Consider the following 12,070-nt stretch of genomic DNA (forward strand, 5'->3'; position numbering starts at 1 on the left):
CTCTAGACCCAACACGCTCTTCAGCCTGTAAACCTCTCTTGGCTACCAATTGTGCATCTATGAAATTATGTGTAACCCTAGTGTCAATGAGTGAGATCACTTTCTACCCCTAGATAGTACCCCTAACCTTAAATGTGATTTCCTTTTGAGCCCCCGTTAAATGTGCCAACGACCTCTCATCCTTAGAAATGCTGCTCTCCTCTATGGTGTTACCCTCATCTAAATCGGAGTGTTGATCCTCCCTCTCTAAATGTGACTCCTCTGTTGAGAAATACTCCATTTGATTTGCCTTAGCCTTGAGAAGGCACTTATGAGATAAGTCCCAAAGCTCTCTGCAATGAAAATGTAGCTTCGTCCTCCTCAACTCATTCAGGGTGTCATTGTCCAACTTATTATCCCATTTTGGTTAAGCATCCTTGTGAAAAGGATTTTTGTCCTTCTCTTTATCCTTCTTCGTATGTGAATCCCTATGCTGAAATTTGCTCCTAAAAGACGAAGGTGCTAAGTCATGAGCCTTCTTAGTGGCCTCCTGTAATGTAGTTAGGTCATGCCTCTTGACCCAACCCCTCAAGGGCTCTGAGAGTTTGTTTATAAACAACACTACTAATCTCCTCTCTGAAATTTATGTGACCAACACAGCTAACCTCTAGAATTCGCTGATATATGTCTCAACCAATCCCCTCTGCTTTAGATGTGCCAATTCCTTAAACTGTAACTCAAGATCTTTGGTATCAAATCTCTCTATGAGTCTCTCAGTGAAATCCTTGTAAGATGTGATCTGATTATGCCCTAAGGCTACCATGCCATGGTGCCACCACATATGCACTGGACCATCCAAATGAATAGCCCCATACTTGATAGCCTCCTCCTCAAGCATAGGATTCAGCTGCAAGTATGTATCTACCTTCTGCACCCAAGCTCGTGCAGTCATCTTACCTAAAGCATCATTATAAGGTAAAGAAAGTTTTCTAACTTTCTTTCTCAGCTCAAAGTTTTGATTCTTCCCTCCTGCTCTAGGCATGTGTCTCATCCTCTAAGTCCATATAATCATTGAGGGAAATATCCGCCTGAAACTCTCATCTACTAGCCTCCCAGTCCCTCCCGAACTAATTTTGTAACTCAATAATCTGCAGTTCGTTTACTAGTTGAACCGGATCTATGAGTGGGAAGGTGGCTAGAAGAGGTCTCGAGCTCACTGTCTAAGCTGGGCATGCAACGTGTCTAAAGTTATCAGCCTTATTCCCATTGTTGCCATGTTCATTATTATTACCATTAATGTTATTCTCAAGACCATTTTTGTTGCCCCGACCATTATTATCATTGCCCCCATTGTTATTGTTTCCATTGTTCGCATCACCTAGATTAACGTTGAGGCCCATCTATCTAGCCATAAGTTGCAACATCATGTCCATCCGCCTATTCTGCTCCTGCTGCATATGTTGCCCCTGTTCTAATGTATCCAATAATTGTCTGAACATAACCTCCCCCTAATCTGAACCAGTATTCATGCCTCTGCCTAGTCATGTATTCCTATCATCTCAGTCACCCATATTGTTGTCCTAATCAAAGAATATCTCCTGTGTCTATATGACTAGATTCTATGTCCACTCGCACAGATGAACTAGATTGTTCACTCTGCAAGTCCAAATTCTCATTTTCTCTTACTCTGGTATTGCGGAAGTTAATAAGGCCCTTGTCGCATGCTCAAACAGACTTCCTTAACCTGATTTTAGGGTTTTGACATTTTGTCAAACACTTTTCCCTCGCCCTCGCTATTCTAAATTTCTTGTAATGCCATCACAATATGGCAGGACAACTAGGCTGTGATACCACTGTGATAACCACCCTTCTTTTTGTTTTTGAGGAGACTTGCAAACTACTAAGTATTATCAATTAGAGTTCTATTTTCAACATGGTATTTTGACAAACACTTAGCAAACATACAACAAAAATAAGCAAAGTCTGGACATCCTTATTTGCTGATATAATATTGATTTTGCAATAGAAATGTTAAAATACAATTGCCTCATAGGCTGCAAAAAATATTTAGACTGCTATTTAACAATTACAATGCCTAAAATGAATAGTATGATGGAAGGAACCTGGAAGTAGATGTCGTAGTGATTTGCAGATGAAATGACAGCCTCACAACCTTTAAACAGCAAGAGTGAACAAGAAACTCAATGCAACACTATTCGCGTACTGTAGCAGCACTATTCACACGCACTGTAGCAAAAACACTATTCACACGCATTGTAGCAAAAACACTATTCACGCACACTGTAGCAAAATCACTATTCATGCGCACTATAGCAAAATCACTATTCATGGCTGCAAACAACTTCTGACCTGAACTTTAGAGCTATCTTAAACTATGTGCGAACTCACCAATAAATCCCACTGTGTTTCCTAAATGAAAACACCCAATAATCCTCCTGACTATGTCTTTCAACAGTGAAGAGAATGCTAGCAAAGAAGGATTTCGTCCTCCAAGCTCAACAATTAGATTTCCTAGAAATCCAATAACATAATAGTAATATCATCCAAGCATACCCCAACTCATTCCAGCCAAGAGAATATAAAGTCCTCCAAGAAGTCAACTTCATTTGCATTAGCAATGTGGGATAAATGGGAAACACCTTTTTAAAACAACTTTATAATAAAGTGACTTAATTGATAAGTCTTTTATTTAATTATCATTTTATAATAATGTAATTTAACTTTAGCATTAAAATCATATAAGAGTCAAACTCAAAATACCATGTATGATAGCTCGTCGGAAAGAGCTCAACCAAATCCACCAAGCCGAACACTGAAAATTTTCATATCACTTGACTCCCATTGACTTACTAAAAATAGTAACTCCTAAAAATACTACCAAATGAGCTCCCTAATCACTTAATTAGCCTATGGAAACTCTTGTCATAGGCTAATCTATTGAACCTAATGGTCACATTAAGTAGGGGACATTACAGTAAATCATGAGGAAGTGACAACTTTCAAAATGATAATCACTTGTATTTGTTAATTTTATTGGAAGGTGACAATCTTACAATAATTCAATCTTCTATTATGATGGATATCTTATGATGTTTAAACAGATCATGATACATTATATCTTGTAAATCAACAACTAAGTGTTACATGTCATTCAATTAACGGTCGATGAGTTGTTTGTGTAGATATATCATAGGTACTTGGTGAATATCATGTGACGTGATATTCAAGAGGCCATTACCTTATTATTGAATCCTTCGTGAATATCATGTGTTGATATTCAATAAGCCAGTAGGCCATTACTCAGAGTATTTGGTGAATTTCATGTGTTGATGTTCAGGAGGCCAATACTCATGATATCAAAATTGATATCAAAATGGTGGAGATGTTCCGATCCAAGATATGATGATATCCTTAAAAACTATCACCCCTAATATTACCAATGGTTTAATATCTATCGTGTGTTTGTTCTCCCTGGCTAAGAGGGAGTGTTTATGTTTTGTAGCTTCTGTTGTCTAAATCCTATGAGATTAAAATATTGAAGATATCTTATGTGAGAAATAATAGATATGATAGATATATGTCTAAAATACTATTAGAAGAAATTAATATAATATAATATATATATGATTACATAATCAATTATCATTATATTAATCTCACCATAATGAATAGACATGTCCTATGAAGGGACATGTCTCTCTCCTTGCCTCATTCCCAATATAATAAATGTAAGGGAGATTGCTCCATTTGAAACACACATACTACACAAACAATGTTATTACATTTGCAGCAATCCTCAAAATTAACATGGTATCAGAGCCAGGTTAGAATCCTAAAAGAATTACTTTTGAGAGGCAAATAGTTTGAATAGGAGATTCAAAGACTAGAGAGGTTCTCTCTTTCTTGTCGGGCCAAGCAGATTATTTTGTCTGCTATATAAAAATATTAGTATAATATATATATATAGTTCCACCTCATCGAGATCCTCAATCCAATTGTGTGGCTAAGCTAAGGGGCTGCCCTTATCCTACCATGGTCAATGAAGGATACATCTTGCATAAGCCAACATGAAACTCTGAGTGAGTACGCTCATTGTAATTGAGCTCCTTCTTAAAAGCTTGCTTTTGATATCTGTAAAAGAGCTATGTTGGAGAATTGTTGCCAAGATACTATTGAAATTATTCTCTTCATTGTTGTGTTCACATGGTAGATATTTGTGATAAATTTGGAGTATTGCATGTTCTTCCCGTTCCTCAATTAGATTAGAATTTTAAGAACTTAGGATTTTTTTCAAATAGTTTAGATTGGATGAGTTATTGTGGAACCATCTTTGGCGAACTTGCTTAGATCAAACCACTAGTTGCTCATTGCTCGTAAGTACATCTTGCATGGTTGAATGGCAAAATCATAAGCTTAACTTCAATTAATCCTTGCTCATTGATTTGCATATATAGATGGGATTTGATGAAATGGTAGTGATTTGAATACCTTTCGAAAATACCTTAGAATATTGCACTAGTGGGTGGAGTTGACCACAAGACCACACCTAGTAGAGTTTACAAAGATATTCGCAAGTTCTTGCATCCTAGAATAGAAGTAGAAGTAGAAGTAGTTTAGAACTGCAAGTTTAAGTTCATAGAAAGTTAGAAGTCATTATATTTTCATTACACATTGTGAAACCATATCATCCGTAAGGTAAGTTGATAATTCTTTGTGATCTAGTGTCAGTCCCCTTGTGATACCAGCATATCACATCATTACAACTGAGTTATGTCCATCATTAGAAGGAACCTTGGAGTCACCCCATGATCTTTCTTTGCAATCTTTAGCATATGTGGTGACTTTGTTCAAGAGAGAATTCAGTATTAATGTTTCATCCCGAACTATAGGGTGTTTTATCCTGCATGTTGTACAGGCATATAACTCACATCCACAAATTCTTGCCATGAGACAAAACTGCTCTTTGAGGTGAAAGTGTAAACATCACTGTATGCAATCTCCATTCTACTCATTGATTATTGCATCTCTAAGACAAAAACCACAGAGCCATGACTGCTATCTGAAGTTCATCAAGTTGAAAATTTGAGATATCACATCATTATGTAACTCTGATTGAAATCAATAAAGATTATTGTTGTATTGAGCTGTTGAAGTCTTGCATAGTCTTTTGGCATCACTATTATTTCAAGCAACGAAAGTACTAGCTCAGTAAATCGAGCATTCTCGCAGATCATTAAGTGTTCTGCATTTAATCAGATGAACCGGCCAAGTTCACCTTGCGTCGTAGATTTGTATCTTTGCTTATATTTGATGGAATAGCATTATCATTCATGTTGAATGAACATATTCTCAGTGCCTTCGAATTATTATTCTCATTCATATTGATGGATTGTATTCTCTGTGGATTGACTTATTACATTTGTTCATTGGATTATTCTCATTCATATTGAGGGATCATATTCTCTGTGGATTGACTTATTACATTTGTTCATTGGGTTGAACATATCTTCACTGCATTTGATTTATCACTTTCGTTGATTTGGGTTCGACATAACCTCGGTCCATTTGTATAACTGTGATATCATGAGTTTGTATATCAAAGAAAATAGATTATTACCTTCAGAAGAAATCTTATCTGCTATTATCATTATTTTGATAAACAATAAAAAATTCCATATCATTCTGATCTTTTATTGGCATATGGCATTGATAACTCATCACAAAATGCATGCTGATTAATAACACTATGTTTGATTTCCTAAAAGCAATGTTAATAAGGAAATGAATTCATTTCATGAATAGCAAGGAATATTACCTTAACTTATAGATTGATTCATATGAGTCTTCTGTTAAAAGAATGAACTAAGAAATAGTCCAAGAATCGGATTACCTGAATACAGGAAATCAACTAGAGAAACTCTATATGACTGTACATATATTTTCTACAGCAAAACAAAATCACAATCTGAATCTTTCATTGGCAATCAGATTAAGAAAGATATATAAATCTGAGATTAATAAATCAGTTAGGAGTCAATATGACTATATCAGGAGGGTCTAAATTTTCCAAAGCAATTGAACATTCTACAAACCATGGGGTATCATAATAGTTTGTTACACTGAAACCTTCAGAAGGGTTAGCCTTCTAGTTGTAAGCTTGTGATAGAAAGTTATCAAAGGAATGCCTGTTCACTAGCAAAGCCTATGAAATTTACTGAGCCGCTCCTTGACGTAAAATGCATATATATATGGGTTATTAGAGATATCCTAGCAGATAAGGAAGGAAAGCCTGTTCATTAGCTAAGCCTGTGAAATTTACCAAGCCATACTCCTTGACCTGAAGTGACAACAATAGCACCAATACAATGCTTGCAAATGGAAACCTTGGTCAAGGTCATGACATGCAATGGTGCTGTAACACTCAGTCACTTGAACCAAGAGTGCACATCTAGTCAGGAAGGTCATTCTCATAGCAATGGAAATCTATAGGGCATGACCGACCAAGATGGTTGTGGTTTCTAAACACCAGCTCTTGGATGGCAATCAATATCGGATCCTGTTTCTGTGCCTCTCATGTAGCATTGGGCCACTTCTGAAAGGAAGTTGTGTGGGAAACCAAAAGGTCAAGATCAAAAGGTCAATGGTTGGGAGGTAAAACCTTTGATGATGCTCTCCCTCTACTAGATGACAATCAGAAGCAATTGAAGAAAGAGAAACAAGAATAGATACTTCCATCCTTTCCAGGTTCTTTGATTTATACATTGTTGGTTGATTCAATTATTAAGTTCTTTCTTTTGGATTAAATAAAAACTGACTTGATAGTTGTGAAGGTAGTTAGATGAATTTAATGAATTATTTTTGCTTGCAGTGAGATAAACGGGTTTGACGGGTATAATATTCATGTGAAAAGGAAAGTAAATTCTTTTTGTTAAGGTTGTTAAAAAGAAAAAGAGAGAACTTTTGATTTGTTTCCTACTTAATATTATTTAGTTGTGAGGTCCAGCATGTTACAAAAGGAGTCACTTCCTAGTTTTCTTCTCATACCTTTTTCACCTTCCATTAATTCTTTCTTCATTCACACCTTCCCTTTTCTTTTCTCTACTCTCTTCCCATTTCAAATGTGTTAAAGATAAGGTAGCTAATATAGAATTCCTTCATACCTGATCTTTTATTTCTTGATTTGAGCAATTGGAATTGTGTTTTATTGGTTCTCTGTTGTGGCCCTACGGGAGCTGCCTGTGATATATTTTGAGACTTCTTCATGGGAATTCTGTTCCTTCGAGCTTCTCCTTTATTATGTTAGAATGGGTTCAAGTGACTTGTTAATGGCTCGTCTCATGAGCTCTGCCATTATTATGACTCAACTGCTTCTCATCATGTTCCGGCTATATCCATTCATTGTGCTCAAAGTGTGTTGAGGAGGATACCACAAGATAACTACGATCCTCCTCAACACACTTTGTATTTTAAGGAGATTCATGTTTTGAAGGTGTCATCAATACACATGTGGCATCGTCAGTTCATTTGTGGCATCGACAGTTGATGTTCTAATAGCCATGTTTATTATTGTAATGGTAGATAATGGTAGACTGTTAAAGTTCCACTGTACGATTCTTCAGCTATGGGAGTCTCTTCATTCGTCTAAGTTTCAGTAAAGTAATAAAAAAAGTTTTTTTGTTTTTATTGAGAGCTGCCTGTGTGTGCGTATTGAGTTTTTATACAGTGTTGGAGTAACCTCAGAAAGTCAGAAGAATATTACTCTGGATAGTTTGTTGTATGCATGCATGAAGGAGATAGAAAGTTATATTCGGGTTACATTTGATTATGCACTATTTTATCTGTGCAAGATTGTAATATAGATTTTGAATGAATATCTCCGTTAAACACTAACGTGTCTAAAATAAGCTTATTGGTTGACTGATTGAGATCCTCAGTCATATGCAAATGCTTGTAGTTTTGTTTTGAGAACTCAATAAAGGATTGTCATTTTGTGGGCTGGGTTTTTTACCCTTAAGAGGAGGGTTTTCCCAGGATAAGTTTTTGTGCTCCTGTTGTATTTCTGTTTTTGTTATTTCAGCTCTTTACCCTATTTTTCATTTTGGTTCAAAATTTAACATGGAATCAAAGCGGGTCTAAGGAAACAATCCAGAACCAGAATCTTTAGGTTATATATTTCTTATTGTTCTACTCTCATTTTGTATGTTTCAGATCTCTACAATGGTGAACAGACTGAAAGTCCAAGATAGATTTGATGAAGCATCCAATTTTACTTCATGGAAATTCAGGGTCCTGATTGCACTTGAAGAAAATGATCTTCTCAATTATGTAAAATCTGATGTAGCTGAGCCTGCAGATGATACTGGGAAAGCGCAATGGAGAGAGAACAACATCATGGCAAGAAAGATCCTGATTGATTCTGTTAAGGATCATTTGGTACCTGTCATATCCAAGTTGAATTTAGCTAAGGAGATGTTTGAATGTCTTCAAAGTTTGTATGAATTCAACAATGATAGAAAAGCTCTAGCCTTGAGACATCAATTGTTACATAATATGTGATGGCCCTCGATTGATTATAAACTCCTGTAGTAATAAGTTCGTTGACGATACTTGTAAATTAACTCTTGATAAAACGAAGATCAATTCATATCCAACATATATTATTTAACTGTTAATCAAATAATAATTCTAAATTATTATCAATTTAGATAGTAATTAATTCAGATAAATGCACAAACCCAAAATAACAACTAATTATAAATTGTTATTAAAACAATAAATAATTCAGTCTAAATAACAAATGTTATTTAAGAGATCAAATTTCCACAATCCATTGTATTGTTGATTTGTTTCTAGATTCGATTGTGTTAAGATTTTTACATGTTGGACTGTGCAACTTCCCTTTATGCATTGTCCAAGACGGCATGTCTTCTACAAACAATGGCAGATATCTTCAAAAACTCCTATAATCAGAGTTGAACAGGCTTATTCAACATGGTTATCTTCACTCCCACCCTATAGCAGCAATACCATAATTCCTTGACTCCGTGTGATTGAATTCTTGGCTTTGTGTGGCACTCCCACTGACTATTACTGTCTGTTCTACAATTGACTCTATATCTAGATACGATAGAAACCTCTTCGAATTGAACCAGATGAATTCAACTTGTCTTTTCCTAGTGCCTCTGTCTATTATTTGTCCCATAGTTTAAAAAACTGCAATATATCACTAATATCGTGAGATAATGTGAGCAAAACTGCTAGGCAATATAATCGCCAAATAAATCACCGACGATATTTTGAAAAAAAATACACCACAGTTGGGATGAAAAAATCACGGTTTTGACGATTTTTGGGTCAAAAAATCACCGATTAAGTCAACTTGAAAAAACAATAAAGTTTTCTTTAAAAAAAAGGTTTAAGAGTTTTTTCATTTTCCCACAGGCTGCGATGGCTGCTGAGGAAAGGTGTGATCACTGAGGACTAGAAGGCACACAGATTCAGATTGTTGAGAAAACGTAGAAGCACAGATTTAGACACAGGAACTATTTCGACGATATGCCTCAAAGATGCCATCACATGGAGTGCTGATTGTAGGATACGCACAGTGGTTTTGCTCTTCAACAAGTTATAGAAAACATTTTTGGAAATTCAATGTAAATTTGTCTAAGTATGACAAATTTCACCCCAATGAATGACTTGGAAAGTCAATGCATACTAGTCAACTCTCCTCATATATACATCATTATTATGCTCCTGTACACACATCAACATCACTAAATATAATTTTATAGAGTTGTAAATTTATAGAAGTTATGAATTGATGATCGTGAGTTTACAGATAAGTTTATAATATATAAATTCTAATTTATTTGAACTAGTTTTGTAAATTATAATACTATATATTAATACTAAAATAATATAATATTGTATATTAATAAATTCATTATAGAGAGTTATAAATTAATATAAATTAATAACTGTATATCTAATAAATTATAATACTGTATATTTATTCTTAATGCTAATATGCATATGCATTGTTTATTAACAGCATTTATAAGTTTATAGTGTTTATAAACTATAAATTTATTATAGAGAACAAATATATTTATTTATAGTCTTCATAATTATTTATTAATATATATCTATAAAAATTATATATTTTCAAATGTTGGATAAAAGTGCCAACTTATTACCGATTTTTTTGCCAATTTTTTGGCAGTTCCAAGATTTTTAAATTTGTTGAGCTAGCCGAGATATTCCTGAAACCGAGTTTTTCAACTATGATTTGTCCACTAGGCTAGTAAATAAAACTGACGAAAGGATTCAATTCTATTACTTTTTACTTTCAAATTCAACAATTTGTATTCCCCCTTTCCCAGTTCGGACAGCACATATTTATTTTGGAGTAACCATGAATGTCTACAACTGTCTCCATGTTTATTATTTTAAATAATGTTTACTTAATTTATATTAGTTCAAAAAAATGAAAAGTGAAACTAATATAAAATAATTAATGTATTATATTTAATTTATCTTTATTTATATAATCCTAGAGGGACATTACAAATCTCCCCTTCCCCTTATTGTTTGCCCACAAGCAATTGTAAATTTGGATGTTGTAGCACTTGTTTGCGTTAAAACTGAGCCATACAAGAAATGAAAAAGAAACTGTCGAACACATAGACGGATCAAGGTTAGAATACTGACAACAAAGGTAAACCAAAACAAACACATCAACCTTGACAGATATGCAATACATTTTCTGACAATAACAGCCAATCTAGAATAGTCAAAAGCCAAATTCAACTCCTTATTATCAATACTTCTCAAATGACGAAAAAAATTTATTTACCTACACTTGATGCCACTCGACACTATCAATAAAAACAAGATATAAAATTTACGAAGGTAAGAACCAAACTTTATGAGCAGAATGAGATAAACATACTAAGGCGACATGAAAATATCTACTGGTGAAATTGAACTTGAAGACATCATAAGGGATGAGGCCAGGATCATGCCCCGGGCGAATTTGGCAGCATGGATGCTCCTTAGTCCTTGGCTCTTAGCCGAAGAGGTTTCAGGCACACGTGAGCCCATATCAGGTACCTAAAACTTGTTTGTGGATGACCTCCATCAAAAAAAAATATACACCAAGAAGAAGGCATCAATGAGAAGAGACAGAAATAAACAAATAAGGTATGAAAAAGAATAAGCAACAATATTAAAAAATGTGGATCTCATGCAAATTGCAAACTAAAAAACTTGAAGCAATCTAAAACAGATACACAAACACTTTATTGCTGTTATCTAAGTAGGTTGTGATACCATGTTAATGTTTTGCCCAAACATAAGGGTAAACAGCAATAAGGAAGAACCAAATTGATGCAAAAGACACAAAAAGATTACCCTAGAAAACCCTTCCATTTGAAGGGACAAACCCAACCACACCAAAAAAATAGCTCTTTTATTGATAATAAAAATGTTTGGATACAATGCTTTTCACTTGATATATCATCATTACACTAAGCAATCACATAAATAGATTGAGATGAGACTCTTCATATTATACCCGAAGGTCTCTTCAATTTCCAAATATAAAACTCTTCATATTGCCATACGCATGCCTCCTTGCATGACACATGTCTCTACATATTATATTGAATATTATCATAAATGTCTTCTTCAGCTGAAGATGACTATAACGATCACATTTCTATTTAATAAAATCAGAGATAAAGATCTGTATCGCAGCTACAATCTTCTAAAAAATTGCATTTAAGGATCTTGGACAAGTATTGTAAGCAATATGTATGGCCAGCTACAGCAAAGGTAAATAATATAGCTAGTGACAGAACTACCACATTAATCGTCTTGCGCAAGGTTTGATGAAGCTATAAAAATACAATTGTTAGTATCTTGTTTAGTTTTTTGCATTTCTTAAAAACAACTGTTTGCTTTTTTTATCTTTCAAATGGCCTCAATAAGATGGTTGATAAAAGAAATGGGGACAAATAACCTTATTGATGAAAGAAGAAACTTGATTCACTATGGTACAAGTAACTAT

The 12,070-nt window shown here is 34.5% G+C and overlaps 1 protein-coding gene across 2 annotated transcripts in view; it reads right to left on the reverse strand.

Annotated features, from left to right (window-relative positions):
- Positions 1-12,070, reverse strand: part of NFD3 (Ribosomal L18p/L5e family protein) — a 46,668-nt gene that overhangs the window by 16,214 nt on the left and 18,384 nt on the right. Inside the window, exon 1 of one of the 2 annotated variants that reach the window (XM_089829158.1) lies at positions 10,952-11,837. The exons of the other annotated variant lie outside the window; for it this stretch is intronic. The gene's annotated coding sequence lies outside the window, so the exon portion shown is untranslated. Of the gene's footprint in view, positions 1-10,951; positions 11,838-12,070 lie in introns of those variants that run through there. 2 annotated transcript variants of the gene reach the window in all.

This window comes from Cupressus sempervirens, chromosome 5 (genome assembly GCF_028749045.1).
Source record: "Cupressus sempervirens isolate cs-2001-9-10 chromosome 5, ASM2874904v1, whole genome shotgun sequence".
Taxonomy (NCBI): domain Eukaryota; kingdom Viridiplantae; phylum Streptophyta; class Pinopsida; order Cupressales; family Cupressaceae; genus Cupressus; species Cupressus sempervirens.